Consider the following 14,273-nt stretch of genomic DNA (forward strand, 5'->3'; position numbering starts at 1 on the left):
GTGACTCACTCCCTTGTGTTAGGTGTTTTGTGATGGAATATACCTTAACTCATTTAATAATCATGATTATTATATAGCAAATATATTTTCCATTATTCTGAAGAATAGAAAATTTGGGTATTAAAACAAAAATGTGAGATCTGTTCATATTGAGAGTCTAAAATGGTTAAGATAAAAGCAAGGCAGACAAAACTAGTAGTGCAGTGGATAAACCTGTAATATTTACAATTACAGAATTAGCACCAAGTTTGTAATGCCTGCTCTCCTGAGGTTGTTTAGTTTCACCAGGTGCAATGCTTGCAATTGTGTACCTGTGACCAGAGAGAGGTGCGAGATGAACAGGATCTAACCAATTCTACATGCATTTTAAAACCCACAAGAATTCACAATTTGTAATACTTTAATGAACAGTTGCTTTCTTGTTGATGTATTTGAGAAGGCTAAAAAGGGCTAATTCCAATGGAACCCTGATGTTTGGAGGCTAGTGATCTGAACCCTTGCCAGCAAGCTCAGTGTAACCTATAATTAAGTTACTGCCTCCTTCCCAGACACTGGTCTTGCAGTACTGGTTTCAGAGCCCATGAAAGAGGGTTGTTAACACTGGTGATAGGACAGATCATCAGATAAGGCCTGGAGACTCCCAACACCTGGGAGCTTTCTTGCAAGGCCCTCAAAAAGGACTGAAAGCATAATTCATATTTGCGGAACAAAGACCACAGGGAGGGGGATATAAAGGAAAGCCCCATGAGTGTTCCTTCACTCAAATTTGGAAAACTGTTCCCTGAGTCTGCCGGTGTATTAAACAGTGTCCTTTCTCTTCTTTGAAGTGTCCTTAGTTTTCTTAGGTCTTCTGCAACATATTAACATTTACAAAAGTACTATCTGAAGGTGGATGTAAATTAATATGATGCCTAGTCCCAGATCAATGCCTTCTATGTAGTCTATGTAGTCATCATTAACTGTGTCTTAACTTGACCTTTTTTTTTTTTTTTTTTTTTTTTTTTTTTTTTTTTTTTTTGCAGTTTATGAGGTTTTTCTTTCTATAGTCAAAGGCCTTCCTGGTCTTGGTCCAGATCCAGAAAACTCTTGAACTCTGTGGATTTGTAGTGCGTGCTTTAAAATACTTACGGTGCATGTTCTCTCCTTATGCAGTGTGATGTGACTGTTTCACCTCATGCCATATGTGCCTGTGATTTTTTTTTCTTGCTGTTACCATCGGTTTATGCTGCATTTACAGTCACTCTGTGATGGATCGGCGATGTAATTGCCCCTTGGGTGTCCACACTCTCCTCCTCACCCACTTCAGCTACCTGCTCTAGTAAAACCCAGGTGCAGTCACCTAGTTCTCTTTCTCCTTGTGGTTTTAGCCACCTATAATTCAAAAGAAAATGCACCACATATGACAGAAGGTTGATGAGCTAAAGGTAACTTTTCTCACAACAGCAATATCACTAGGTGCTTTGTTACCCATCTATGATATTGCCCTTTGTACAATAGCTGGGATGAGCATTTGTACAACTGTACTCAGGCATTGGTTGTGTTACACAATTTGCACTATCTCCTAGCTCCATTTAAGGAGGCATTGACTCTTTATCTCTAGCTATGAGCCCAAACCTGTATGGGTATATTTCTAAACTTTCAAAAAGGATGGAATATTTACTGCATAAATGGTGAGATATGGTATCCTGGAGTCAATATTTGTTTCTTTATCACAGAGCATCCTTTATTCCAATGTAAGGCGGGGATTATTTATTTGGGTATGCACTCCCCCTATTTTGAGTCCATGGGGTCCGTATGGGATGGTACCCCAAGATCCAGGGGTGACCCAGCCTTAAGTTAAATAATACACCAAATTCTTCTTTTGATGGCAGTAAGTGCAGGGGTGAGCATATGATCTAATCTCATGAATTCAGAGCGAACATCATATCCAACTTACCCATTTGACATAGACCTGAAAAAATATGATGCAAGAACACTGCAGCTATCTGGTGATCTAATGGGACTATAAATGAAATCAATATGCCGTATAGGAAATAGCAGAGAGAAAGCTAGTTCTGAGAATACAGTGTGAAATCAGAATGCAGCCCACCCTGAAGGGCCAACTCCCCCCAGACTTTCCACTCGTGAAAGCCAATACATATCCTCTTCTGAACGTTTATTTAAGCCAGGTTGAGATGGGATTTCTGTCACTTGCAAAAGAAAGAGTTCTGTCTGACACTGTCTGATACTCGGTGTTAAGTTTAAACACACAGCTGGTTGTCCATTGTCGGGGCTTTGAGCCCTACATAATAAGCAAATACACTCCATGGCCGAAACCAGTTTGGCTCAGTGGTAGAGCATCGGTCTGCGGACTGAAAGGTCCCAGGTTCCATTCTGGTCAGGGGCATGTACGTTGGTTGCAGGCACATCCCCAGTAGGGGGTGTGCAAGAGGCAGCTGGTCGGTGTTTCTCTCTCATCGACGTTTCTAGCTCTCTATCTCTCTCCCTTCCTCTCTGTAAAAAGTCAATAAAAATATATTTTTAAAAAAGAATTAGTAAAATCAAATACACTCCATGGAGTCTTCTGATAAGCTGCTCCTTATGTCAGAGGCATATATTGACCTCCAGTTCTCCTATTCAATATCCCTCCCTATTGATCACTTAAATTTAAATTTTACATTCTTTTTTAAGGAGCATTTAATATTTTGAAATGATTTTCTTTACTAAAGCAACCACCAACTAGTTAATGTTTTGTTTTTACCAACTCGTACAATGACTTGGTTATAATAAATAATACCACTTCATCTAAAAATTTATTCTTTCCAACTTATGGTGGAGGTGCAAGTTTCTCATCCAGCCCTCTGAGAGTTTTTATCCTTTAGGTTATAATTGCGGGAAGAGTCCAGTTCGCAGAAACATTAATTGATCCTTAATGAGGACAAAGATTATTTCGTCACACCATGTTGGAACTAGACTTATTTTAAAATAGATTAGCTCATTGCTTCTCTTCTATTCTCTTTAGGAAACAACCAAGCAAATCATGTGTGGCACTTTTGTCCCCGCGATTTAATCTCAACCTCATTATACTGCTATTAGGCAAAAGCTGGTATAGTTTTAGATAAATGTCATTACCATCAGAGACTTTCTACATAGATAGTTCACTCACCCTTCAGTGATAAAGAATTAAGAATATTTCAATAGTACTTATAAAAAATTTTTGAGAAAAAAAGAACATGTTGTTTGTTTTTCCTTTAAAATTTAAAGTGACTTATATAGAAATAAGAAAACGGTAATAGCAAGTATATTTATGAAACTTAAAGGTGAGAGTCATAGCTTCCCTCTGTTCTTCTATGAAAAAAGTATTAAGATATTAATAATAAAGACTGCTTTCTCCCAAAGGAGGAAATATTTGGCTACATTGAGATAGGCACATGTTTCAGAATGCCTTTAAAGTGTAAAATAAACAAAACAATTTTTCTTAGAGGAAAGGTTATTTGATACAGTTCTGTTCCCCCTTCCATGCATACCCTCTTTAATGAGGTAATACTGTCTGTTCATTTCCTGTCTGGGGACTTTTTGTAGAGATAGATATATTCCGAGCGTGTTTATTTACCAGCTACTATTTCTTTCTTCAATTCCCAGAGAGGCTTTTCTTTCTACCCACACACTTTAATGAGGAGGGAAAAAATGTTAAAAATACAACTATATCCTTTATAACCATAAATAGAATCACTTGCTTATGTGCTTGCTTTAGCTAACAAATTTTAATTTTTTATCAACTGGTTTTTCTAAATTTCTCTTCTTCTAGATTTGAGCAAAGCAAAGGAAATTTCAGTTCCCTTATTACAGCCTCCAACCATATGTCAACATTTTATCACCGAAGTCCACGGGAAGAAAACTTTTTTTTTTTGAGTAGGGTGGTTTTGTGTGTTACCTCCCTCCCCAGGAATCCTTTTTCTTTTTTCTTTACCATTTCCACAGCATTTTTTTTTTTTTTACCCCTTCCAGTTTCCACACAATCCCAGAAAAACCTTTTGTTCACTGTCAGGTCAACAAGAAGCCAAATTAAAAACTAACAACTTTTGAATTTCAACAGCCAGACAAAGTGAATGTTGACTAAGAATCAGGAAAAAAAAAAAAAAAAAAAAAAAAAAGAAAGAAAGAAAAGGGGGGAAAGACCCTAAAAAAAGAAAAGGCCAGCTGAGGGATTTGGAGGGCAGCAGCTCCAGAGGGGCCAGGCTGCCTCGTTTGATGTGGGAGGTCTGAGCACAACCTGCTGGGATGCTCTCTGGGACATCTCATTAACCGTGTCATCAAAGCCCCCTCAGGTCCAGCGAATCATAACATTATCTCTGACATTACCACACAGATACAAGGTTCCCGAGGCAGTCTATAAACATGCCTGTACTAACCAATTCATCGTGGCTTGACACCCCGGCAAGGGCTGGATGCCCTTTAGTGAGCTCCGTGAATTGCCCCAGTCATTCATCAAAGTTTCTTGGAGTGCATTTCACACAGCATTAAATTTAATTAAAGCAACATTGACTGCATTGTAATCCTCAGGAGGCTCTTTGTCAGACGGATCTTGAACACTTTCAGCTTAAAATATCTATTGTTTTCTTAGAGTTTTTCTTGGTTGTTGGGTTTGGAGTGTGAACTTTTTTTTTTTTTTAAGGTTGGATATCCGGATCAGACTGAAGTGATGGTGACTTCCTTTTCATTACTTTGCCCTTTCTTTCTCACTTTATCTTCTGCTGCTGCTTGTTCCTCTTCTTTTTTTCTTAAATTTCCAAAATAAAATAAATCCTAAAAATTTGCTATCAAAGAAGTTTCAAGATAATGAATCATAATAAGTTAAGTAGCCTTGTGACCCCAATATTGCCATCCACACAAATTATTAAGAAAACACACACAGACACATTCCTGCAGAAACACGCTTACATCAGTGGTCAAGGAGCCCAGCACAGATTTGGAAGTTTCCACATCAGAAATGGCTTCCAAGATGTTATTTTAAAGTCTGAATATCATGCAATTGGTGTCCTTGGTGATGTTTAATAATAATAAATAATAATAATAATAATAATAATAATAATAGTAGTAGTAATAATAATAAACCTCCATAGGACTTTAATAATAATAATAATTTTTTTTAAACCTCCAAAGCAAAAATAAAGGACTTTTCTTTTTATCAGCAAAGAAAATTCGATGGCATGGAGAGGAGAGCATAGCCAAGAAAGTCAGTGAGCTACTCTAATATCCTTTAGTACTTGCATCACAATGGAGTTACTTATGGAGTATGTGGCTGTGTGTGAGATACTGTGTATGAGTGTGTGAATACGGTGTGGATTGGTTAGAGAGAAAGAGAGGAGGAAAAAATAAGATGTTTCATTTTGGGAAATTTCAGAGTATGCCTTTACCTAGTGACATTTTTCAGCTGGTTTTAAAAAATATATGCATTATAAGCTTATATATTTCCCTCTACACTTACCCTTCCAAAAATAGGCAAGAATGAAGGCCAAATGACATAATTTAAGGCTCACAATTTGAGACCAGTAAAGTCGGGTGTAACCAAGACCAGATTGACCTAATTGGAGAGTTGACATTTTCCTTTCAGGGACTACTCACACTAATTTTACTTTGCTGTTTTCACCTATTATGTGGTTATATTAATGACTTGATTTCTCCCTTAAGCTTCCATGGATTCAAGTCTATGAATTCAGTGAGTTAGCTTTGGTAGGCATTACTAGGCAAACTTACGTATTGTAGATTAAATCTATTTTGCCAAAAAATTTTGTTTCCATTTCTTAGTCTGCAAAATAAAAAAAATAATACCTATCTTACTATATTCCTAAAGATACTGTAAAGACAATACAAAATAATGTGTATAAAATTATTTGAATAGAATAAATGTGTTTTATAATTGTAGAGGGAATTTTAGAGTAAAATATCAACTAAATGTAGTGACTAAATTTTGATTTTGTTCTAAATTGAAACATTTATACCCTGATGACTAATTTGAAACTCAAAGCATCTTTTGAACTTATATGATAGTGAGTAGGGGAGAAAGAAGAGGTTAAAAAATTAGAAAGAAGTGATATACATTTTGCCCTAACAAAGAAAAACATAGTTGCAAGGTCATGCAATTATGTAGTGAAAAATGAGACCAGAAAGGAAAACATTGTTTAACATATCAGATTGGACAGGATGCCAGGAGGATATCTACCTTGGAATTAAAAAACAATTTTCTGATCTATTAGGAGGACTCTAAGTTGCCTCACAGTGAATATACTGAATTGTTAAAGGAACAGATGTAAACAATGTTGTGAAGGAGGACACTGGGTTTGGGATTAGGCAGGCCTGAGCCCAAACCTCACCTCCATGTCTTACTAGTTGTGTGATATTGGGCCACTTGCTTAAATTCAAAGCTTAGATTTAATATCCATAGTATGAGGATGAGCTTATACATTTCTTAAAAGGAGCATAGAAATTAATGCATGCAAAGCCATTAGCAGAGAGATTATCATGTTGTAAACCCTGATTCTAGAGGGGAAATTTTGAAGGAGAAGGTGTATGGATTGTATGCGGAGTCAAACTATTGTAGTTTCTAGGACAATAGGTCAGCCTGAGACCCACAGTCTATTATGTGACTTTATGGACTATGAAAGCATATTTGCCCAACAGTCCCAATCCCTCTGTCCAGGATGACAGTGCTAATTTCACAAAAGCTTTTGGTGGACTTTCATGCAGTGAAGGGAAAATCATTGCCCTCTGGGAACCAGTCTGTAACTTCAGTAGAGAGTGGGATTAGAGGAAATGTACAAGGACCACTGGAGGAAATAAAGATGCCCAGACTGCTAAGGCAGCTAGATTGAACATGTAAGTATCAACATATGTAATGAAGCATATCTACTGTATAAAAAGGAATTATTTAATTATGTATGTTTAGAAAAAGGCACCTTAGTGGCATATATTGTTAATGGCCATCCTAATAGCCCTTAGGGGAGAAACCTTTATCAATGGGACTTAGGGCTAGATTCTACATTGCCATATGCCCATTGCATCAACCAGAGTTCAACCAGAGAAACAGAACCAAGAAAAGGATATATATAGTTGTGGAACCTGGCCAGGCAAGCCGAAATCCATAGGGCAACTTAACAGGAAGAACAGACGACCTCTCAACATGAGCTGAAGCTGCTGCTCAAAGAAAGACTTTTTACTTCATCCAGGGAAGCCTCAACGCTGCTCTTAGGGCCTTCCACTGATTAGATAAAACCCACCTATATTACCTATCATAATCATCCTAACTTAAAGTCAGCTGATAATGGACTTCAGTTACATTTATAAAATATTTTCACAGCAACACCTAAATTGGTGTTTGAATGAGTAATTTGGGGCTATAGCCCTGGCCAAGTTAACATACACAACTGACTACCACATCAACCAAATTAAGACTGAGAGTGAGATTCTAGGCTGTTATAGACTTCATGGTAAGATTGGTAACAATATCCTAGATGTGATATACCCTTCTATTCTGGATGATCCTGCAAATACAATTTAAACTTTCTTCAATCTCTCCCATTTGAAAAACAAAACTGAACTTCTCTCTGTGTCATTCTTCCTCCCTTTCCATCCAACCTTTCAAAAGAGTTATTTCTGTGTCTTATTTCCATTTCTTGACCTGCCCTTTCTATTTAACCCACTCCACTAAATCCTCTATGATGGCTGTCATCACAGTCATCATTGACCTTCGTGTCACTAAATCTAGTAAATGTTTTAGGACTTAGCTAACAGCAACATATGACACCACTAACCATTCATTCCTTTTTATGACACCCTCTTCCACTTTCCAAAGTTTTATAACATGTTTTCTTTGTTTTATACAGTCTCCTAGTTTTCTTCCTACATGTTTGGACACTTTCTCAGTTCCCTAATTTTGCTTATTGTGCTTTACCCAGACTTTAGTGCTGGATTTCCTCAGGTGTGTGCTGAGCCTTCTTCTGACTCCTGGCTCCAGTTATCCTTCTTCTGCTGAATTTCAAATAATTTTGTTGTGATTAATAAGAAAAAAGTAGCTGAAACTAATATAGTTTTTTTTTTTCATTTCATAAAGCATAAAGGAAACTTTTGCTGGCATGTTTCAGCTCCCTAATAACATTATGGTTGAAGTCTTTATGATTCTCTTGCCTTTTCTTTTATGGCAAGAATATGGCTGCTGAAGCTGCAGTCAACATATCCATATTTAAGAGGAAGAATAAGGCAAAGGTGAGATAGTACATGTATCAGGGAACAAAGCTTTCCTGACAGTGCCTTGACAAATTCAAGCTTATGGCACATGAACCAGATCTTTGTCACATGATCATCCCTATATACAACACAAACATAGAAAACAGCACTCTTGTTGCTTGTATAACCTGTGTAGTAGAGGCAGGCGGAAGAGGAAAGAGCTGGGAATGAGTGTTGGGTAAGCTAACTTGAAGTTCTTCCACACCTTGCCAGACATTTCCATTGAGCTCCTGACTCTCTTTTCAGACTCTCCACTTGGATGTTTTGGAGGCATTTCAGAGTCAACATGCCAACAACTCAACTCATGATATTTCCTCTAAGTCTGCTCCTTCACCAGACCTTAAAAAAAGGTACTATTATTCATCCAGCTATAAAAGCAGGAAACCAGGGCTGTTATCCTGGCATATGTCTGATTCATTGCCAAATCCTGTCAATGTGGATTTGAACTCCCTTTACTTTCTTCTGTCTAAATCACTGTAGTCCAAACTAATAGCATCTCTCTCCTGGACAGCACTCTTCTATACTGTTTTCTATCCAGTTCTCCAAGTGACATTTTCAAACACAGCTAAGATCATGAACCTCTTCAGGCCATGACTTTTAATTACTCTCCAAGTATAAAGACTCTTAAGAAACCAAAACCGGTTTGGCTCAGTGGATAGAGCGTCGGCCTGCAGACTGAAGGGTCCCAGGTTCGATTCCGGTCAAGGGCATGTACATGGGTTGCGGGCACATCCCCGGCAGGGGGTGTGCAGGAGGCTGCTGGTCGATGTTTCTCTCTCATCGATGTTTCTAGCTCTCTATCCCTCTTTTTTCCTCTCTGTGAAAAATCAATGAAATATATTAAAAAAGAAAAAAAAAAGAAGCCAAAACCTTTTCATGACCTGCCACTGCCCACTCTCAACTTCATCTCTTAGTCACATTCTTTGCTCTTAAATCCTCATCTTGTAGAATTCACTTTGCTTCTTTTCACCTCAAGGCCTTTATCCTTGATTTCTTTAAAATTTATTATTTTTATTTTTTGTCTGGAATATTTTCTTCTTTCAAGAAGTTAATTCCTACTTACCTCAGTTCAAACATCACTTCTTTGAAAAAGATATATTAATTCTTAGACCAAATTGCATGCTTCTGTTAAAATCACTCAATATTTCTATTTTTTTTCTATCCTGGCTTGTAGCATGGTTTATCAACTTATATTCATTTGTATGACTTCTTAATTAACTCCAGTTTTCCCATTGGAATTTAAGCCTCTTGAGAGGGAGAACATGTTTATTTTTGTCATTATGTTATCTCTAGCGTCAGATCTGGCACAGGAATTACTACATATTTGCAGGAATTCATATATATTTGTTGAATAAATATTGACACAGAATTGTGTTTGTATATTGGCAAATTTTAATAGAAAAAGAACTTACTGATTTTTTACTATTTATCTAGCACTGTGATAAGTATAAACGAAAAAGAATACTAGGGAATTTGAGAAGACAGGATTTGCTAATACTTTGTAAGGAAAAACTCAAAGAAATGAAAGTCTCTGATACTTGTCCCATGCCACTATCTAATTCTGCTGATCATGCCAACTGAAAAGCTGGATATATTTAATTCAACACCAGCACAGTAACTTATTTTGCCAGAATCCAGAGGGATAGATTATACAATGCTAATCCTTTTATAATCCTTGCTTTGTGTAATCTCCATAAAACCTTTATGCCCAATTTTCAAATCTTATAAATTCTCATTTTGCCTACACATTTCTGTCCTTTCCAGAGACAGAACTGACATACTACCTCTTTTACCAACCCAATTTCATCTCAACATGATATTGCAGTTATACCATTAAGGAGACAGCAGCAAATAAAACTGAAATGAACTCTTTTTGTTCCTTTCTACCTGAGATTAATGCCTCAATGACAAAAGAAAGGTTGAGCTTCAGATAAATAAATGAACCTAATCTAGACTCCTGTACCCTCCATCCATTCCTACCACCATTTATTTTTTGAGATGTGGTTCACCTTATCCTCCCCAGAGTTCACTGAGTGTGATATACTAGCCAAAATAGTACTAACTGGTTAGAAAGACCCTGAAAAAAGGAATGAGTGACTGTTGTGTTTGCAACAGTGGGCATGCTGATGTTTCCTGGCTCAGAATCTCCATTTTCTTTTTTATGGCTTGTTCTTTTCTTTACCCAGACCAGGTCCATCTTTATGAATGGCAATAAAATTTCTGCAAGAGGTTTTTCAGGGATGGCTTAATGAATAGGAGACAGAATTTGTTGTGATATGAACAATGGCCACCCAGATTTGTAGTATTGGAGCAGAGCTAATTTCACTCATTCAGTGTCAATGAAATCTTCATGCGTCCCTCTTGGTCCATCCTCACCCTGCTCTCCTATCCAGAGCTTGAGCTGGATGGGACACATCCTAGACACCTGAGCCTACTGACTTCCTTTAGATTCAGCCAATGATAGGAGCTCAGTTAGGAGCTTGGAAGAAGGCAAGAAAGTGAGGTCTAGGTATTTATGTTTTGAGCACCTTCCTGTGAGGTTCCAGGGGGGGTGGCAAAGTCTTAATTGGAAGGACCTTGCTCCTAGTGAATTTGTCCTCTCTATAAAACTTCTCCCTCTGGGTCTGGTAACTTATTCTTCTTCTTGTTTCTCAGGAACTTACAGGGGCAGAGCTCTTGCCACTGCTGGTCTGTGAATTTATAAGATCTCAGTGACATAGACTAAAAGGTTCTCAACTCTTCCACATTGCCATCTAGACCTGCTTGTTCTTTGGAATTAAATTTAAATACACATTTTCCTCATCTCTTTCTCAACATTCAAGGAAGTGGCATTCATATCAGGGTCTCAAGGTGGGTCCAGAAAGTACCATGTGCTCTGCTTCATGAGAATGAAACATGCAGACAATGGCAGGTGGCTGCTCCCAGCACTGCCACACTTTCTCTCGGTGCCGGTTTTTTGATCTGCATTCGGAAAGTGTCATTATTATGGTCCTTCTCGCTGATTGTCCATAGCAGGAGTTCCCAAATGCCAGCTTCAGGATAAATTGTCTGAGGGTAGTTAAATTACAGACCCAGATTCCTGAGTACAGGGTACTAGGTTGAAATTTAGCAAGTCTTGAGTGAGGCCTTGAAATCAGTACTGTTATAAGTTCCCCTAAGTCTTGTCAAGTTTGGGAGCCATTATTCTGTGTCCTACTTCTTCAACCTCCTCTATTTCTTCTTTTGTTTCTTAAAAATATTTATATAGAGTCTCTAATATCAGGTTTGTGGATTTACAACTTATTTTTATTATCATGTACAGTTATTCCTCTGTCATCTTAATTAGATCAATTTCTTTTGAAGCAATAATATGGCAGTCATTCTTCCAAACCCCCAGGCCATGAAAATGCCTATAAGATCACATATACAATTTAAATAAATATATTAAATTCACTTCTAAATATTTATATGAAATATATCTTCATTCACACAGTAGAAGTATATATCTGAGAACACAAGAATTCTCATCAAACTGGTTACTTAATATTTTTTCTGTACTCTTCTCAAATTATTCTTCTTACTGTCCTATACATTATCCTCCAATTACCTGGGATTTCAATTTTTATCTGATCTGTAGTGTCAAGTTCATTTTAACCTCTTGATCATGTCAGTAGAATTTTCCCCCTACAACCTATTTTTTTTTATTTCATAGAAATAATCTACCACTCCATTCTAGTATTCCTAAATCTTTCATTCTTTTCCAAAGTCAATTTTCTACTAAAGGAAACACTGCTGTTTCCCAAGGTGTTTAGGGCTTCTTGATGGGCTTTTTCAAATAACATATTTTATTTCCACATGATTCATCAAAACTGAATAACAATTTGATGAATCTATCAGGCTTTCCATTAAGTCTCTAAGACCTTTCCCCACTAGATAGCACATCCAACCAGGCCACTCTTTTATTCTCTAATTTCTGAGTCTTGGGTGTAACTGCTTGTCTACCCTGACAACTACTTCCCTCTACTAGGCTCCTGCCATGGGGACAGAAGGTGTTGCCTGAGAATGCTGTCTTCAAGTCTGGTGTCTTTCTGGTGTTTGATCCCTGATACCCTCCAGTCTATTCAATTATGAGCAATTACTCTTATTGTCTTCCAAAACCAAGTCTCATCTTGTTCTTTAATAACAGTATCTCTGATTTTTAGCTAAATACAAATATTTATTTTTGCAAATAAGACTCATCTGCTCCTGGGTGTGGCCATGCAAGTAACTTCTAGTGATCTGTGCAATTTTGAAGACTTGGCATGTCTTTCTTCATTTCCTCCTTGCCTCCTGTGGCACTTTGCTGAAAGTGGCAGCTGTTTGGATTATAGAGTTTTTGCCAGGCAGTCTATGTTGGACCATGAGGAAAGGGCAACATCCTGGGAAAATACAGTGGTTGGTTGCAAAAGACCTGGGCCTCTCAGCACTTAGGAACAGAACCAGCATGCAAGCCTGGTCTCAGGGATTGCTTACATATGAGAAAACTATACCATGTTATTTAAGAGTTGGTTATTTGGGGATTTTTTTCACTTTCAATTAGACCTTATCCCAACTGATTCAGAATTTGGTATCTGCAAGTGGGATATTACAACTAAAAACATACAAAATGAGCCATTGACTTAGTGAGTTTAATAGGATAGTTTATGATTGATTAAATGTTACAAAACGTTGACAAATCATTTCTAGCAACAAACCATGTGCTTATTGAGGCTATAGAAAAAATTTAGTATGCTATTGTGTGTAGTGTTGTCCACTTCATGCTATGTTCATCAAAGTCCTACAGGAGAAAGATAAACTTGAGCCAGAAGTAACTCATTTGCAAAGAAAGGTAAAACGAACATCCTTGGCTTATGGCCTGCAAATTATTGAGGGTCCATTAATATGGGTTCTTGCAATGATGAAAAACCTAACTGTATTTGTATCCTAATTGGACTGGTAAGAAGGAAGGACCACCGACAGGACTCTGCCCCAACATAGTTTTCAAGCACCTTCTGATAATCATTCTCTGTAAGACAAAGGGAGCCAGCTCAGAGGCACATATCAAGTCCGGGAAGTTGTCTTCAGGTGAAAGACAAGGGAGTCCTCACAGAGGAAGGAAAAATTAAGAGCTTTTATAGTTAAAAATGATATCAAGAACAGATATTTGGCTAGGATTACCCACACATGGAACAGATGAAGCACAAACAGATTAGAAGCCAACTCAATTTCTGAGGGAATTACATGACCAAGGAAACCACAGACTTGGCCTGAAAAACTCTGTTGAGCCCCTAAACTAATTGTTAGGCACCAAAGCTGTGCCAAATGGAAGCAGGATATCAAAACTGTGAAACCCTCTAAAAAGGCATAGCTCCAATGCCCAACTCAGATGTACTCATGAAGGAATAAGCAAGAGACAAAGGACAAAGGTCAAAAGAGAGCTTCGCAGTGACCAGAAGGAAAGGCAACCAGGTGAGCTAACCAATTCTGCCTAAAGGGGCTTCATTTTTGCTATGGGCTACTGACTTTTGTGTTTCCCCATTCTCTCTTTTACTAAATGGTTTTTTTTTTCTTTTTTCTTTTTTTTTTTCTTACAATGATTCTGTTTTGGTATCACAATTGTATATTGGGTGGGTGGGGACATAAATAACTGACATATATATGATTATTTTAAGTCCTTAATTTTTTTTTAACTTCAGATACCTTTTCAAATAAGAAATTTACAATGCTAACATGTCTATTGTTCTATCATAAAGCAGCAGTACAACCGCTGGGTTCTCTTGTCATCCCTTTTATAGATGGCAAGTTAATTATGTATGAGTAACCTTACTACTGTAAATGCAAAACAAAAAGGGAAGAAAAGCAAAAAAGGTTCATAAAGTTAAAAGCTATGCATTACATTATACTTTCGATGACCTCCTGCTGGTTTTGAAGGAAAACAGCTAACTTTATTCTATTCTCCCTTGACATTAGCTTCAATTTCCTTTTCAACCTTCTCAAACATACACTAAGCTTTT

The sequence above is a fragment of the Pipistrellus kuhlii genome, unplaced genomic scaffold (assembly GCF_014108245.1).
Source record: "Pipistrellus kuhlii isolate mPipKuh1 unplaced genomic scaffold, mPipKuh1.p scaffold_m20_p_1, whole genome shotgun sequence".
NCBI lineage: Eukaryota > Metazoa > Chordata > Mammalia > Chiroptera > Vespertilionidae > Pipistrellus > Pipistrellus kuhlii.